The sequence below is a fragment of the Diabrotica undecimpunctata genome, chromosome 1, assembly GCF_040954645.1.
Source record: "Diabrotica undecimpunctata isolate CICGRU chromosome 1, icDiaUnde3, whole genome shotgun sequence".
Classification (NCBI taxonomy): domain Eukaryota; kingdom Metazoa; phylum Arthropoda; class Insecta; order Coleoptera; family Chrysomelidae; genus Diabrotica; species Diabrotica undecimpunctata.
The window spans coordinates 101,403,127-101,422,411 of NC_092803.1; the positions used below are offsets into that span (position 1 = coordinate 101,403,127).

At 33.2% G+C, this 19,285-nt stretch overlaps 1 protein-coding gene across 3 annotated transcripts in view; it reads right to left on the minus strand.

Moving 5' to 3' along the window:
* LOC140451697 (adenylate cyclase type 6) overlaps window positions 1–19,285 on the minus strand; it is a 3,083,308-nt gene that overhangs the window by 2,677,968 nt on the left and 386,055 nt on the right. For all 3 annotated transcript variants that reach the window (XM_072545540.1, XM_072545547.1, XM_072545553.1), the window contains exon 2: window positions 8,761–8,801. The gene's annotated coding sequence lies outside the window, so the exon portion shown is untranslated. The remainder of the gene's footprint in view (window positions 1–8,760; window positions 8,802–19,285) is intronic.

Here is a 19,285-nt window from a genome sequence, read left to right on the forward strand (position 1 = left end):
TCCTGCAGAGAGCAGCTAGTAAGGAAATCATATCGATAAACAAATTCGCCAAGTCCGACAGGTCAATAGTGATCAATACTAAAACTAAAGAGGACTACTTGGACATGGTCCATATCCTAGAGGAGCATATTCCTAAGGTAGAATTCATAGCGTACCCAATACATAATGATAAACCCAAAAGAGTAATCATTAAGGGATTATCTGCGCTCACTGACACAATTATTAAATGAATTGATAAATAAAGGTATAAATGCCACAAAGGTGATAAACATGATCCTCAAAAAGCCGGAGAAAAAAGTACTGCTACACTTCATCGTCACCTTAAAAGAGGAAGACGATGCAAAAATTAAAGCTGTTACAGACTTATGTTACATGCGTATATACGTCGAGGATGAATTTAAAACAACGAAAGACACCTTGCAGTGTTATAACTGTAAAGGCTGTTATCACAGCTCAAAATGCGTAAAGTGCGGCGAAAATCACGTCAGAAACGCCTTTGGGAAAAGCAAGGAGACACACACTGCCAATTACCGTGGGTGCTTCAGGGCCCAAAAAGGAAACCTACTGCGCCCAAAAAACCAGCGGACAGGCCACTAAATATCCCAATCCATAATGGGGTTGGCTACGAGCAAGCGGCCAAAAAATCCACAGATGCCACTCCTGAAACCCCTGCCCCAACGCAATCTGTGCAAGATGCGGCAGCACTAATAGCACATTTTCACAAGGAGTATAACAATAAAATATTAGAATTCTGTGCGATGATGGATAAGGAGACAAAGATAATGGCAGCATTCGGAGAGGCCGCCCATAAATGTTAGTATACCAATCGGAAGATCTAAGTATAAGGTCATGGAACTCTGGTGGTGGGATTGTTTAAAAAGATCAGACAAAAAAAAAAGAAAAAGACAAAATTCCCAGGCTACGATATCTACAGAACGGATCACAGAGCCAACTTAGGAGGAACTGCTATCATGGTGAAAAAAGGAGTACAACATCAACATATTCCAACACGAGATGGCCTGGTCACAATGGAAGCTACGATCATCCGGCTCATTGCCAAAAACGAAACGTAAAAAATAGTATCTGCATATGTCAGACCTAGTGATCCAATATTCAATGAAGTCTTTAGCCTAATACTGAACTAAGAAGAATCAACAATTATCATAGGCGACCTGAATGCGAGATCTTCCAATTGGTTCAAAAGAGCGACCAATCGTAATGGAAGACTACTGTGCGGCTATCTCAAAGAAAGACCCAACACATATGTAATCGGACCAAGAGATCTGACATGTTTTCACGGAATCCTTCCCACACATCTCGATATTTCAATCCTACACAACGTGGGTCAACAATACGAAATACATTATTTAAATGAAGGCGATTTCAAAGCACACCTCGAAGAAAGTGTAATAAAACTAGAGCAGATCATAAAAATGCAATTGATGCCAGCTTCAAAACAGAAACCATTACTACACAGAGAGAAAGATTTAGAGATATTAGCGAAGAGCCTAAAAATCTAACTGAGAAAAGAAACAGGAAAAGAAGAAGAGCTTACCCAACAAAAACAAGGGAAGACAAAAAGATTGCAACTAAATTAGACAGGGAAGTGAAAAAACAACTCCGAAATCATAGAAAAGAATGCTGGGACTCTGATATTCAAGAGCTAAATCCAAATAAGTTCGCGTTCTGGAAACTATCTAAAATTCTCCAAAAAGACAAAAAACCAATTCCTTCACTACATGGGGAAAATGGCATCGTAAACATAGAAGAACAAAAAGCAGAAATCATAAAGGACGAGCTAGAAATGACTTGTAGAATCAACGAATACCCCTATGGAGACCTAGACTTCACCGAGGAGGTAAAAATCACAGCGACAAGGATAAAACGAAGAAAGGGCACACTAGGTATAATGCATACCTCCCCTGAAGAGATCAAACAACTAATAAAGTTGACAAATGGAAAAAAAGCTCCAGGACCAGACAACATAATAACCAGAGCGCTGAAGAATCTACCAGCAAAAGCTGTCATATACATCACCAACATAATAAACAGCATTCTTAAACTAGGATATTTTCCAGACAGATGGAAGGAAGCTCATCTTATCATAATTGCAAAGCCAGAGAAAAACGGCATCTTTCCACAAAACTACAGACCCATCAGCTTATTATCGTCACTAACCAAAATAGCGGAATAAGTAACACTGAAAGACTCAACGAAGAGTCACGGGCCTTAGGTACACTACAGGTATTAAGACTAAAGGAATTAACAAAGGGATACAACGAAAAAATATACTTTGTAACAGCATTCCTGTACGCCAGCAAAGCATTTGACAGAGTCTGGCACCAAGGACTCTTCTACAAAATGAGCGATCGTGGATACAGCGAGGCGATGACATGTCTTCTTAAGTCATACCTAGCCAAGAGAAGGTTCAGAGTTCGGATAGGGGCAACTCTATCCAAAGTCAGGGCCCTGGAGGCCGGTGTGCCCCAGGGAGCGGTACTATCGCCGTACCTGTACATCATATACACAGCCGACATGCCAACAGAGCCAGAATCCTTTTAAGTCTTTACGCTGACTACACGGCAATAGCTGTCAGCTGGAGAGATCCGAATCATGCAGCGAATCATCTGCAAAGAGTACTGAATAAGTTTCAGAGATGGTGTATTAAATAGAAAATCGCCTTAAATCCCGATAAAACACAGGACGTAATGTTTAGTCATTAAAGAAGTGTACCAAATCGAGAAACCACGATAGGAAACACCCCCGTAGAATGGACAAATCAAGAAAACTACCTCGGAGCAATACTCGACAAAAAGCTCACATTCACCGAGCATGTCAATCAATCGGTGTATAAAGCTAAAGTACTAAAAACTCAGCTTTTAACACTTATAGGAAGAAGAAGAAAGTTAAGATTTAAAACCAAAATCAAAGTTGCAAACAGCATAATCTTGCCTGTCCTAACGTATGCCTCCGCCGCTTGGGGACGCACCTGTAAAACCGCCAGGAAAAAAATCCAGATAACGCAAAACCAAATAATGAGAGATACTCTAAAAATACCCAGACACGTACCACTAAGATACGCGTATAGAGACTCTGGACAGAAACGAATTCTACGGACAATAGATGAACGAACAAACGAGATATTCAATGAATTAAGAAATCATCCTAACAGAATGCTAAGAGAGCTGACGAATTACAACGATAACATAAGGACGGTATACAGAAGACATAATCAATAGATAGCAGGATATGGGAAAAACCAAAACGAACGATGAAGAATGAGATAGTCGCTCAGTAGTCCCAAAAACGAATGTTAAGTTCAGAAATCAGCCAAAAAAATTACTCTACTAGGTATAGATTAGATTAAGAACAATATACACGGGGTGTATGATGGTCGTATACACCTGGAAATGCACACCCCAACACAAACATTTTAAGTTAGGATAGCTCTAGTTAATTTTGAGGCAAAAAAAACAAAATTGAAAAAAATAAAAAAAAGACAAAAAAAAAACTTTCTGTCTAAGTTATCGCAGAATCGCTGAATATCGTGTGAGGCAATATGTAAACAAATATGTACACGTATAAAAGGCCCGTCAGTTATTTTATAATAACCGAAATAGCGGACTAGGCCCCTCAGGCAGATCAAATGTAGATCTATTCGCGAATTCGGCGGCTGAGTGGCCGAGCACACACATTTTGTCGGACAGAGAGTCATCAACTCAGATTGGTGGCTCTCTGTTCGAAACACACATTTTATTTTAGGGATTTAAGTCACGATGTCAAGTTAAAGTAACTTTAATAGAGTCAGTAAAGTAAGTAGGGAAAAAAGCCGATATGTGTGCTACCCCTTTAGTTAGGTGGCTTCACCACAGTCAATAAAAACAGAGGGTGTTTCATTACCCAGGGCACCCAAAGTAACTTCCAGATATAAGCCTCCTCACGTAAGTTACATGCTGAGGAGGGGTGGAGGAAAAACCTGGGGGTCAGATAGGTACCACTTCAATAGCGAAGAAGTACAAGAAGTACAAAGCACAAGATAAAATAAAAACAGACAATAACTTGTAGAATACGGAACACTTTATAAAATAGAAATAACATAAAATAATTACGAAAAAGTCTAGGGAAGACATCAGTACAAATAACACTATGAAATTTTTTAACACAGTTAAATGAAGTACTAGAAGAAAAGAAAGGCATTTGAAACTGGAAGAAGAAAACAAACAAAGATAGAAATATAATTACAAAACTAATTAGTGATAAAAACAAGGAAATTACAGAAATTAAAAAAATAACTATCATGACAATAAACTACTACCGAATATTATACGAGTCAAAAGCGAAATCACCAGCAAAGACAGAAAACACCGAAAAATAGTAAAAAATGTTGGATTTGAAGATATATAAGAATAGTACCAGAAAGGGTAAAGTATGGAGGATAACATATTACAAAACAACAGCTAGGTTAAATGCTCTTATAATCTCTCTCTTTAATCCTGACCCCCGGAGAGAGTGTAGTGGTCATTGTGATGCCATGTATTGTCCGTATGAAAGGATCTCTGTCACTTATTTCAACTCATGCCTAGGTCTTTTGTATATTCCTGTAATTTAATCGATCCATCTTGTTGGGGATCTTTGTCGTAATCTTCGGCCGTTTACCTTTCCTTGAATAATGAGTCTTTCCATGTTATCTGTGCCTGCTCTCATAACATGTCCAAAGTATTTTAATTGTTAGAGATAAACGTATTGGACAGCCGTTTGATGAAATATTTGTCCTGTCAGCGGTCCAGGGATAAATAAATATAAAATAAATATAAAATAATAAATATAAAATAGAAAACTATAGACCCATTAACCTGTTATCTGTCTCGTATAAGCTGTTTGTGAAGATTTTGACATTGTGACTATCAATAAACTGAAGAGTTATAAGCCTCGGAAACAGGCAGGAAAAGAGAAATGGTTATGGCACCACAGATCACATACAAGTAATAAGAACATCATCATGGTCTTGGCCTATTCAAGAGTTAATCTCAATTCCTCCCTATCTTTCGCCCTGGCTTTCCAATTTCTGACCCCTAGATTCCTCAAGTCATCTTCGACTTGAGTTTTAAATCTAGATCTTGGTCTGCCTCTCTTCCTGGTTTCTACTGGTTCCTACAAGTAATAAGACCACTACTCGAAAAATCAAACGAATACGATATAACACTCTGGACAGCTATGATAAATTATTACGAGAAGGCATTTGACTTTATAGAAATTTGGTCAATCCTTAATGCCTTAAGACCCAATATAGTTGATGACCGATATACAAAAATAATTAAGTATATACATAACAATGCAAAATCGAAAGTAAAAATAGAAGAAAGAACAGTAAAGATAAAACTACAAAGAGGGGTAATGTAATCGACATGTAAATATAAATTATCAAAATATTATTACCGCTAAACGCCCCTCGTATCTTTTTAAAAAGTAATTTTTCAAGCACGATATATTTCAGCACAGACAAAAAGAATTCGAATATCTTTGAATGAAATTTTCTTCATTTTCTTATAAAAGGGATTTTCTTTCCCTATCTCGAATTGTAATCAAATACTTATATACCTAGCTATATCTGGCCCATTCTTCTTTCTAGTTGTTAAATTTTTTATTAAGAATACGGGGGGAAATCAATTTTTAATTAAAGTGTTGAAATAAAATTTATGCTAAAGTAGGAAAAAAGTTTAACATCGGTATTTTTTTTTAACGTCTTGTAATAGATAAAGAAAATATACGAAAAACTATGCTAAGGTACATAAAGCCTAACTGTAAAAAAAATAACTAAAACTTATGCGTAACAAAAATTTTAAAAAAGAAGCAAACTGCCAAAATTAAAGAAAAAAAATAATTAAACACCTTAATAAAAACTAAAAATCACCTGATATTGCTTTACTTGCTTTGATAATAATAGTATTCATTTAGGTCTGTTACCAATAAAATAACGAAAATATGTGAGAAGTGTATCATTTAAATAGTTTCGTGGAATTAGTACTGTTGACCGTATGAAGGCGGAATTATTAGGTAGTCACATATTTAACGGTAACAGTAATAAAATAATAAATAGAAATAAAAAAAGACAATATGGACACCAAACAGATAAGGCATTTATTTATCTTCTATTTCCAATCTGTAATTCTTATTAGATGCGAAATGATTCTACATCTTCATGTTTTTTTAATGATGGTAATGATGAATGAATTTTATGTTCAGTTATTTTTAAACTAAGTTAATATATCGTGTGATTATCGCCAAAATTATCTTCCTTCTTCTTCTTTATTCTTTCGATTATCCTTATACCACTAGTATCTCCATATTATCGACAAGTATGATATATACGAAGAATTGAAAATTCAAAACTGGAGAAAAGTTGTGGATTCTTAATATTTGCAAAAACAAAATGTAGTTGTTTGGTTGTATAAATTTTTTGTTCTTATCTACTGTTCGAATGGTACCTATTTTAGAGTCATCTAAATATTGGAAAAACAAAACAAAACCTATCGGGCTACCGGGCTACATCACAGACATTTTCGGAATAACTATTTCACCATTCATGCAATCAGGATTTACATATTTGAAGCCATTTAATACGTGGGTAAAAACACTTTAAATGTAGTAAGATTAACTTTAAATTGCATCTGATATTAGAACACTAGGATGTTTAAGTTATAAATGAAATTTATCACACAGACGAAGTGTTTGTGAGGACTTGTTCATACCACCTTAAGTCAGATCACTTGGTGTTCTTCTCCTAATCTCATTGTTTTTTAGTTTGTCGCCCAGAGTTATTCCTCTCATGAGTCGCTCCGTTCTTCTCTTTGACTCTCAGTTTGTTAGCCAAGTCTTTTGTGGGCTAAGTGTTTCTGCTCCGTTTGTCAACACTGGAAGGACGCATTGATACTTTTCTCTTCAAGCATGTGGGCAGCTAACTTAAAAGTTTTTCTTAATTTTCCATATGCTGCCCACCCAAGGCCGATTCTCCTATTCAGTTTATAGGTCTGATTATCCGTGCCAATCATAATTTCATGTCCTAGGTATTTATATTTACCTACAAGTTCTATTTTTGTCCACCAATACTGGTGTTTTGGTTGGGTACCAAATTTGTAATTATTTTTGTTTTCAAGTTGTTTATATTTAACACTACATTTTCTGTAGCCACAGCGAGTTGCTGTACCATATCTCTTGCCATTACTAGATCTTTAGTTGCCCTAAGTATATTACCGGCAAAACGTTAGATTTAAAAAAATCTCTAGCTATTTTTATTTCCTTTGTTAGCCAATAGGTCTAAAATTCTCTAAATTTGCAGTTTATCTATTGCAATAGAATTACAGTAGCGTTGTTTCACGTTGTTTTGTTGAAATATTGGCGTTGTGAATGCAGATATTGATGAGTAGTTTAATTTTTTTAAGTAATATATCTCCTTTACTTTTTACTGTTTCTAATACTATTCTATCTTTGCCTGGGGTTTAATTATTTTTCATTTTCTTCAGGGCCCTTTGATTTTTGATTTTGTTATATCGGGCATTAAATCTGATCCTTGGTTTAATACTCCAGTTTTTACTGCAATTGAAGGTTCCGTATTGTTATCTTTTTCTCTTGAAAAATGGTGGTTCGGTATGTTCAGGTTTATAAAGAATTCAACAGGTGGTAGAAGGTCTAAGATTTGCAACTATTTTTTCCTTTACGAATCTTACTTATTCAGAAACTATTTGACGGGTAATAAATTGATCTATTGTGCATTATATGTAGAATGATTTAACTTGAACATATGATCATAAACAAATCGTGGGAATACGACATTGACGTCCACAACATATTCATAGATTTCAAACAAGCCTACGACTCAATTAATAGGAACAAGTTATATCAAATATTGCAGAGCTTTAATATCCCCCAAAAATACATCCGACTGGTAAAAACAACAATGGATTCGTCAATAGCAACTGTCATAGTCCAAAATGAGCTCACTGAAAACTTTACGATAGCCCAAGGATTAACGCAAGGAGACCGGCTAGCACCGACACTATTTAACCTGACCTTGGAATATGTGATAAGACAGCTGAATATAGGAAGAGGTAATCTCCTAACAAATAAATCAATACAGATTGCCGCCTATGCCGATGACATCAGCATAATGTCTCGCAGAACACAAGAGGCGGCAGAAATATATTCCCAATTGGAATCAAAGGCAAAATAGACCGGACTAGAAATAAATATTCAAAAGACAAAAAAGTTAGGGCAAGACAGGCAAGAGCTAGGAGAAACAGGCGCACAGTTGAATTAGAGTACGATATTGAAACGGTAGAAAGTTTCACATATTTAGGAGTTGCATTAAACACGGATGGAACAGAAGAACCAGAAATCCAAACAAGAATAGTAAAAGGAAACAAAGCTGATTTTTCACTCACTATATGGTGGTTCTTATTTGTTCTGTATGATGAAAGAGTATTATATCTGTCTCAAGTTATCAATATCGACTCTTTTATTATGAATGTTGGATGTTCTAGAATTTGGCACATTCATGGTATTTTGGCATTCTTCGTGAAATCGATACTGTGTTTAGTCGAGACGGCATGTTGTAAAAGGACACAATATGGTTTAGAAATTAGAATGTCACTTTTATGAAACGTTAGTCGACCCATATATTAACTAAAGTATGTATTGTTTATATTATTTTAGTTCCTTTGCTTATTAAAAGAAAAAAGTAATTTTACCAAAATCTATACTAACCTTCCTTAAGATGAACTGCTCATCACTCGTTAGGGTAGTTCCTGCAATAAAAATATGTATTATATGTATGAATACTCACAAGATGCAATTGAGCAAAGAATGAATTGTAAGTGTAATATATATATATATATATATATATATATATATATATATATATATATATATATATAATATATATATTTATATATATAATATATATGTATATATATATAATATACATATATCTTTAAGGAATATGACCGTTTAATTTAATATAAAAAATGTGCACTCATAAGTGAATGGGATATTTTCGGTCAATTTGGAGATTAAAAAAGAAAAGAGTTGTGCTACTTTATCTTTTTATTGAATACGTTTCTTACGAGTGCACATTTTTTATATTAATATACATATATATATATATATATATATATATATATATATATATATATATGTATATATATACTAAGATAGAATGGTGGGTTTTTCGGTCAAAGGGGAGAAATAAAAGACAAAGAAGGTGGCTACTTCATCTATTTATTGAAGACGTTTCGCTTTCTGTTTATAAAGCATCATCAGTTCATCTAAAAAGAACAATGTGAAAAAACCAAACATCCAAAGAGAAGTTAAAACATGTGTGTTACCTCAAACAGACATGTAGCAGTCTGTGTTTCTGTGTCAGTGTTTTTGAGGTAACACAGATGTTTTACCTTCTCTTTGGATGTTTGGTTTTTTCACATTGTTCTTTTTAGATGAACTGATGATGCTTTCTAAACAGAAAGCGAAACGTCTTCAATAAATATATGAAGTAGCCACCTTCTTTGTCTTTTATTTCTCCACTTTGACCGAAAAACCCACCACTCTTCGAGTGTAACTTAGTTTATTTTGGATTGACGGTCGTACTCCTTTTCTTGATATATATTGTTATGATATGTAAAATCGAGAAAAATATTGGGTTGATTAAAATATTTCAAAGTTCAAAAATATTAAAATAATTCAGATAAGTAGGATAATAACCAACAAACATTTCGAAGAAGGAAAGTTATTAAATTCTTGGATTACCTGTACTAAACAAAATGTAAGCTATGCATAAATTATTTCTTTGTTATACTTGAGTGACCCGCATAATTTTAAGTGAAATCCAAAGACAATTGAACCGGGTTTTCCAAATACATTAATGCAGTGATTAAAGACAATAGAAGAGATTGTAGAAAGAGGTTTTTGTTAGTTTTTAAGAATTATAGAAAAATATTATTTGTAAATAAGTTTTAGGAAATTTTATAATTATAGGTAAAAATTTGTTTGTTATCGAAATGAAAAAATGGGGGAATTGTGACGAGTTTTGATTGGCGGAGATTGAAAAAGGTAGGATAGGTATGTAGGAATGAAAGTTTAGCTAGATTTAGGAGAGAGAAAAGATAATCAGTTGGTTTTCCAAGTCTGTAAGACGAACAGTGATTGTTCTCTGGCGGTTCTCGAGAAGTAGCAAGCAGTAGTGTTGAATGTTAGTGAGTTTTTGTGGAGTTAGTGTATCTGACCACTCGAAGAGTGGTGGGTTTTTCGGTCAAAGTGGAGAAATAAAAGACAAAGAAGGTGGCTACTTCATCTATTTATTGAAGACGTTTCGCTTTCTGTTTATAAAGCATCATCAGTTCATCTAAAAAGAACAATGTGAAAAAACCAAACATCCAAAGAGAAGTTAAAACATGTGTGTTACCTCAAACAGACATGTAGCAGTCTGTGTTTCTGTGTCAGTGTTTTTGAGGTAACACAGATGTTTTACCTTCTCTTTGGATGTTTGGTTTTTTCACATTGTTCTTTTTAGATGAACTGATGATGCTTTCTAAACAGAAAGCGAAACGTCTTCAATAAATATATGAAGTAGCCACCTTCTTTGTCTTTTATTTCTCCACTTTGACCGAAAAACCCACCACTCTTCGAGTGTAACTTAGTTTATTTTGGATTGACGGTCGTACTCCTTTTCTTGATATATATTGTTATGATATGTAAAATCGAGAAAAATATTGGGTTGATTAAAATATTTCAAAGTTCAAAAACATTAAAATAATTCAGATAAGTAGGATAATAACCAACAAACATTTCGAAGAAGGAAAGTTATTAAATTCTTGGATTACCTGTACTAAACAAAATGTAAGCTATGCATAAATTATTTCTTTGTTATACTTGAGTGACCCGCATAATTTTAAGTGAAATCCAAAGACAATTGAACCGGGTTTTCCAAATACATTAATGCAGTGATTAAAGACAATAGAAGAGATTGTAGAAAGAGGTTTTTGTTAGTTTTTAAGAATTATAGAAAAATATTATTTGTAAATAAGTTTTAGGAAATTTTATAATTATAGGTAAAAATTTGTTTGTTATCGAAATGAAAAAACGGGGGAATGGTGACGAGTTTTGATTGGCGGAGATTGAAAAAGGTGGGATAGGTATGTAGGAATGAAAGTTTAGCTAGATTTAGGAGAGAGAAAAGATAATCAGTTGGTTTTCCAAGTCTGTAAGACGAACAGTGATTGTTCTCTGGCGGTTCCCGAGAAGTAGCAAGCAGTAGTGTTGAATGTTAGTGAGTTTTTGTGGAGTTAGTGTATCTGACAGAAGCTGAAGCAGCAAAATATTGTAAGTCATATTTTCCTACTTATATTCCAAGAGTCGCTGTTCAGGCCAACGAGAGATTCAGTTTATCGTAAAGAGAAGATATTCCAAGAGTCATTTTTCATTCGGGCCAACGAGAGATTCAGTTTATCGAGAGGAGAAAGGCTATCATAATTTGAATGATTTGTGCTTTTGAAGGAGATCATTAAGGACGATATACTTGCAACAATCTGTTGTAAGATTGCTGATTACATAGGGAGCGGTTGAGAGGAGATAATATAGTCTACAAGGAACAAGGATTTGGACCACTCATCATCAGAGAGAGATATTTTTGTTTTTTGCAGTTTTTTTCTTTTATTGATAACACAATTTTTACACTTAATTTAGAAAGGATATAAATATTTTGATTAGGAGAGTTAGAATAGTTTGGGATTTTGAGATTTCAATTAATATTGTTTGTACCATTAATTTTGATTGTTCACGTACGTAGAAAAAAATTTTGAGAATCATTATATGAGATTTGTTTATTGAAAACTTTTGAGTGTGAATTATTTCATTATTTTTATTTCAATATATAGTGTTAGATCATATGTGTTTTTTATTATTCCGGTATTCTTTGGACCTTACCTTTCACATGTAATAGCATAGATATTGAAGCACGAATTTAGCCCGGCTAGCTCAGTCGGTAGAGCATGAGATAAAAGAATTAAAAATTGTGATAGAGTCATAATCATATCATTTAAATAATTTTAATTAATCAAAAAATTAATTAGCTAATTATTGCTTGGCGCACCAAGACTTTAAATATCACAATAACATATATATATATATATATATATATATATATATATATATATATATATATATATATATATAGAGAGAGAGAGAGAGAGAGAGGGGGTGTGCCAAACCTCTGGCTTTCCTCTAAACGGCTATGTTTTAAACAAATTTATTGTATATCAAAGACGTCTACGATTAAAAATTGTTTTTAATTATATCGTGTGAGTGGGAACAACGGAATGAACCAAAGTTTTGTTTTTTTAATGGTATTTAGTAATGGTATAACCTGTATATTAAGCATTTTTGAATGTATTTTTTATATGGAGAGTTTATATAAAGTTTTATATTGCCTAAACTTCTTAATTTTTAAAATATTTACAATTTTCTTGAGAAAAATGGTAATATTTAAAGGGATGTGGATTGGGATTTTAAGGCTATAAAAATGTAAATGATATGGCAAACATTTATAATATAGAGTTGTTTTTGAGTAATTTAGAACAATATCTTTAAAATCCAGCCATATAATATACAGTGTGATCACTATTTTCAAATACAAAATCTTCCGGTTTTTTTAATGCAACACTCCAAAATAGGATTGCATTTTTAAGAAAACATCACAGCCGTTCTTTTGGTATTAAGGCGGGTACACATTTGCGAGCAGAACTGTTCGCGAACCGTTTGTGAACGCTATATTCGTTAATTTGTACGACGGGACGAACCGCTAGCGAGCTGTTCGGTCGTTGCTCGTCAGGAACCACGGCATGTCGGTTTTTGGGACGAACACAAAGAATGTTCGCAGAACTATAAATTGTGTCTATAAATTGTTTCTGCTAAGTGTGCGATGATATCATTCGGTTAAACAAAATTGCTGAACGAGCGCGGCTTATCTAAGTAGCGAGAGAAATTAATAACAGATAATGTAAACAAAATACCGAAATGTTTAGAATAACGAAGTAAATTAATTCTTGGTTTGTTATTAGATAGTTAGGGTATTGGATAGCCTGAACATAAACATATTTTCGACGAACTCTTCGCGAACAGCTCACGAGCAGTTCGCAAGCAGTTCGGCTCGCATATGTGTACCCACCTTTAGGTTGTGCTTGGCTAGCATGTTTCGTTTTGTAGAAGATATTTAGAGAAGAACTACAGATTTTATCTTTTTACATATTTTTATTTTTATTAAACTTTGTCTACCTACTGAAATATATCAAATAAAAATTATAAAAATATAATTTAATGTTATAAACATAAATCATATCAAAGATTAAAAAAACGTATGTTAGTAAACATTAATGGAATTCATCACTTACAAACATCCTCATATTACAAAATAATACATATTTACATGCTATAAATGTGATCAATATTCATAAATTAATTATTAAATAAAAAAACAACCAATTCTAAAATTTTTCTTAGTAATTTTGAGCCAATGAATTAATGAATTTATGGTCGCTTTGCTTTACTCAATTTATCTTAAGTTAAATTGTATTTTCGAGAAATATCAGTTAAAGAACTTTTTAATGTTATACTATCGGTTGTTTTGTTATTGAGCACACTGTCTTCATTGGTCTTTGTGTTAAGACTGTCGCTTCTTTCACCGTTAAATTATTTACAGGTTCTGAAATTTGTATTTTTGATTGAACAGTGAGATAAAAGAAATATACTGTAATACATAATTTAACGCACGAAATGGAATTTACGAAAAGAATATATTTTTTGCACCTCCAAAACGGTAACAATTCAGGTATATTTTTTCGATTCTGATAATAAACTAGCTTTTAAAATTATAAATAACCCGTCATTATAACCTTATTACGTCTTATTATTGAAAGTTAATTGAAATAATTTGTTGGAATGGTTTTATTTTGAAAATTACCACATCGCGATATATTTAAAATCGTAATTATATTTTCTGACTTGGGGAACCGGTAGACTAAGATAATATTATGACAATTTTGTTACTTATTTGTTTGACTTTATTCATAACGGAAGACAATTTGTATATAAAACAATATTATTCAAAAATGTTGTGTCCGTGGGAAGAGCCTACTACTTCTCGTGAAGTTATTGATAATAATATTGCCGTAAGAATAGACTTCAGTGTTAAACAAACCCGTAAAGCGCAGTGTTTTATCAGTTGACACACAAAAAGCGATATTTGACGTTTACACTACCCTCCTTGAATAGGGACTTTCCAAATTTAATGCAGTGAAAGAGCGGCAGTCTTAACACGAAGACCAATGATCACAGTGTGGTCCATAACCAAACAACCGATAAGTAGAAGAAAAAGAAAAAAGGCTGGTATGTTTATAAAACTAGACCGGAGTGATGTGGAGATCATTAGAAGAAAAATTTATAAAATATATGAAAAACAGATGCTCCCCACGTTAAAAACCATCATGCGAAAATTTCAGAAAGATGACACGGGAATCAAGTGCTGCAGTAAGACAGTAAGGCAGTGCTGATAAAAAATGGCTTTAAAATAAAAACGATAGATAAACGCCAAGTGATTATGGAATCTGCTCTACAAATATGGACAACCGAATTTTTAATTCAAATTCCTAAATACAGAGAAAGTGGAAGAGAAATTGTTTATCTGGATGATACGAGATTTGACACCCATAACGTTATAAACTATGGTTGGGCAGATTCTTCTGGTCGCTGTACAACAAAAGCTCAATCAAATAAAGGAAAACAGATTACAATAATTTATGCAGGAACAAAAAATGGTTTTATACCTAATGCTTAAACCTTGTCATGCAAAAACATTAAGGACTCCCGTATCGACTATCATGATGACACTACGTCAGAATTATTTGAAAACTGGTTTTCAACAAAGTTATTGCCAAATATAGCACCAAGCAGTGTAATTTTGATGGACAATTCCAGCTACCACAGTCGTAGGCTGAATAAAGTTCCACGTTCTAATTACACCAAACTTAGAATCCAGGAATATATGCTGGAAAATGATATACATTATGAAGATTATTCTAAAAATCAATTACTTGAAACTTTAAAATCACTTTCCATCAGCAAACAATAGTATTGCGACAGTTTGGCGAAAGAAATGGGTCATACAATATTAAGAACACATATGGCATGAGCTAAAAGAATCGGTAAGGAGAAGTAATGTTTTGCCCACCCTAAATTCATCTGTGGTTCGTCTAATTGAATTAGAAAAGCAGAAAATAGCCAATGACAGCTTTAAAAATAGTGTTGCCCATGTTCTAAAGATGGAAAGATCTTATATAAATACAGATAGGTTGCTTAAAGAATCAATTATTATAGATCTAGATAACGACAGTAATAGTGAAACTACTTGTCCATGTAATTTTTTTTAAATGTAAGTACTTTTTGAATTGTATTTATAAATGGTAAACTTTCTATGTATACGTAATTTATGTAAATATTTTTAAATTCAGTTGATAGCGACATAAAACCATCTTTTACACACCTCAATTTTGAAAATAATTTTCTAAAATATTTTTGCCTCTGTTTTTTTTGTACTCTATTTAGAAATGATAAAGTTTTGTAAATATGTGAATGTAGTATGTAAATATTTTTGCAACTATTATAACTTTAGTAGACAATAATAAAGACCCGCTTTTAAACACACCTAACAATCGAATAAGTCATGCAAATTGAAAATAAAACTACGATCCTGTCCAGATACGATTCCCTGCTGCCTTATGATATAAACTTACCGATAATAAATATTAATGACTCTCTTAAATTTCTAGTACGACTATAATTCGTTTTTTGTTTTTTATAGACGTAAATTTGGTGAAAATGGGATACTGCCATTAAGCCAGACCTGTACAATGGCCGGATAATTGACCTGTACTTTAAACGTTATTTATATACAATCAAGCGGCTATCAATCATTTTTAAGCGGCTTCCCACGATCGGCGATATTGCGGACGGACGCGGACCAGCTCGCACCGACGCACCGTGGGAAATGTCTCGTCCGTGGTAGCATAGGCACGTCTGTGCTGGTGCGTCGTATCCATCGAGAGTTGGTAACATCAAATGTGCGGTACATGCCCGTGCGACGCGATCCGAGCGCAACCTTGTTTTAACAGACAAGTCAGAAGTTGTTCATTCGCTGGCACGAGTAGTTGTTTGTACCGTTGTCAAAGTTGTTTTGCACTTTTTTAATAAAAAATGGAATGGACAAAGTTATTTTTGATTTTTTAAATTTGTATCAAAATGAAACAAGTTTATGGAATTCTACTGCGCCAGAATATAAGAACCGGAACGATATATACGATACATGGAACCGAATAAAAAATCAATTGAAGAATAGTACTATTTTGATTAAAGACTTAAAAAAGAAGATGTCGACATACAGTAGACAAAAAACAAAAGTAGAGACCTACACAGACTGTCACGGACCGTATAAGAGCTCTGTCTGCGATACGTTATCGTCCGTGCTCATAGGCTGTGCGCCATGATCTGTAGAATCGCCGATCGTGGGAAGCCGCTATAAACACAGACAATACGGGCAAACACAGGCAAACAATATTTTAGAACTGTAAAAGCAGATTCGATTTTTCTCACGAAGAACGTTTCTTGTAATGTAGCTCCAGTTTTAGCAAGAGTTTGTCGAATAGGATTTTTTGATACCATTCTGGAACAAAATTGCTTGAGATAAGAAAAATCTGTTTTGTTACTTTATTAATTAATTATGCTTGGTTAGGGTTTTAGATTTTATATTTTTCCAACTTCTATACTCTATTTATTCTTGTAATATACCCATCACTATATAAGATAGGTACTATTAATTAAATATGTGAATACTGTTATATATCCTTAGTATTAAAATCGTGCACCACTTTCACGCATAGACAAAGTTTACACAAAAGACAGTTTAGACAAAAAACAACAACATAACTAATAAAATACCAATATCAGTAAATGTAATACAAGACTAAAGGCTGGTATTAAGTTAATAGAAACGCGGCATTATTAAATAAAATTGTCGAATTTTTAAAAATTTTTCGAAGGATCACAAGCTCGCATTTAAAATCAAAATTTAACAAAGTGTCTAGCTAGTCACAATGTATCTTACATTTTCCGTCTGCTGATTTTACACTCGGTGTAACCAATAATTATGTTTCATTATGGTTAGTTTACTGGATTTATTTAATATTTTTTATAAATATTCGTATTTCTACCAACAAAATACTATTTAAAACAAATTGTTCTTCTTACAAACAGTCCCATTATAGTTTGTGGAATCTCATAACATTGTAAAACGTATAAATTGTAAAATAAATAAATAAGTGTAAATAATTCAAAATGTGAGTAAAAATCTCATTACAATAAGTATTTCATATTTCTACACAGAATATTTATTGGCTAGCTTCTTCAGTTTTTTGACATTTTTTCTGGTATAATTGTTCAATTGATACCTATATGGAACAAAATTGCTTGAGTTTTAAATGTTTGTTAACTTCTCTAATCAATTTACTTTTAATAAAAATCAGGGATACTGTTGTCATATTTTTTTATATTACCGCTGTTCAATAGAAGTAACATACCCAATAATTGATTTATAATAAACTCTCAGTATTAAATGAATTAAAAAATTACAACCTACAACTTAGAAACACATTGTATAAAATTAACCGATGAACCTCGAATAGAATCGCTGGAGCATGTTAATATCAACAGCTATCGGATATAAACAATTTATGGCGTTTAATAATCATTAAAAACAGTCGTAAATAATACAGAAAAGGAAAGTCATGTTTGTTTTATTACATTTAAGATTGGAACATTTATCGACCGGATATTGTTCGGCAAATTTACGAATTGCTAATAATACTGAATTAATTTTCCCCAATTTTATTACTGATTTTAAAAGTTTATTTAAAAATATATTAATAAATTGGCGTATGTCTATCTGGCGTATTAAGCAACAGTACATATAGCGGGATCTTGATATCCATCTCCTAGTTTTTCGTCCTACCAAAATTTTCTCAAGGTATATGCTAACGAATTACCAAGTTTTTGAATACTATAATGTAGTTTCAATTAATACATGATACCTAATAATTAAAAATTCATGATTTGTATTATTTGTAAGACTATAAAGTATTAGTCGTTTCTATGTTATAAGGGTGAAGGGTAATATTGCACTTTCTATGTATTGGTAGTGGTTGGCCAAATCGTGCTGGACATGATGCTGATAGAAACGACATTTAGGCATAAAACACCAAAAATTGGCAAATAAAGAAAAGATACAAGAGAAAAAATAATCGGTGATCTGAACGCAAAAATCGGAAGGGAAGAAATATATCTACCGCACATTGGTAAATATAGTCTCCATAATAATACTAATTCGAATGGACACCGAGCAGTCACCTTCGCAGCCTCAAAGAACATGATCGTAGGAAGCACATGTTTTCTACACAAAAAAATACATATGGGGACTTGGACCTCGCCTGATGGATTAACGAACAACCAAATTGATCATGTGATCATATATGCTAGACACTTCTCCAACCTTATATACATGATGTCCGAACCTATCGAGGCGCCAATATTGATTCAGATCATTTTCTAGTTGGCACAAGAATTCGAGCTAGAATCTCAAATGCGAAGAAGGAGAGAAGTACCAAAACAAGGCGCCTTAATATTGAACTCCTCAAAAACCCGCAAACGGTAGAAAGGTTTCAAAACTATATCGAAACTAAATACATAACTAAAGAGAATCTAACAATTAGTGAACAATGGGAAATGTGTAAAAATTACATTAAAGACGCAGCAAATAACATTCTAGGGCCGCAATGACCACCACCACGCAATGAGTGGTTCGATGCTGAGTGCGAGGACATTACAAGAAGAAAGAACAATGCATATAAACTGATGCAGCAAAGAAGAACCCGAGAAAAAGAACAAAAATATAAAGATCTCAGAAGAGAAGAGAAGTACATCCATCGGAGAAAAAAGCGAACTTATAAAAATAGAATATTGGAAGAACTTGAGGCATTAAAAAAGGAAAATCAAACAAGAAAATTCTATAAAAATCTAAATAAAGCAAGAACAGAACTTAAACCAAGGATCGGACTATGTAAGGATAAGGAGGGGCATATACTCAATACAAAAGAAGAAGTATTGAAAAGGTGGGTGGAACACTATAAAGAACTGC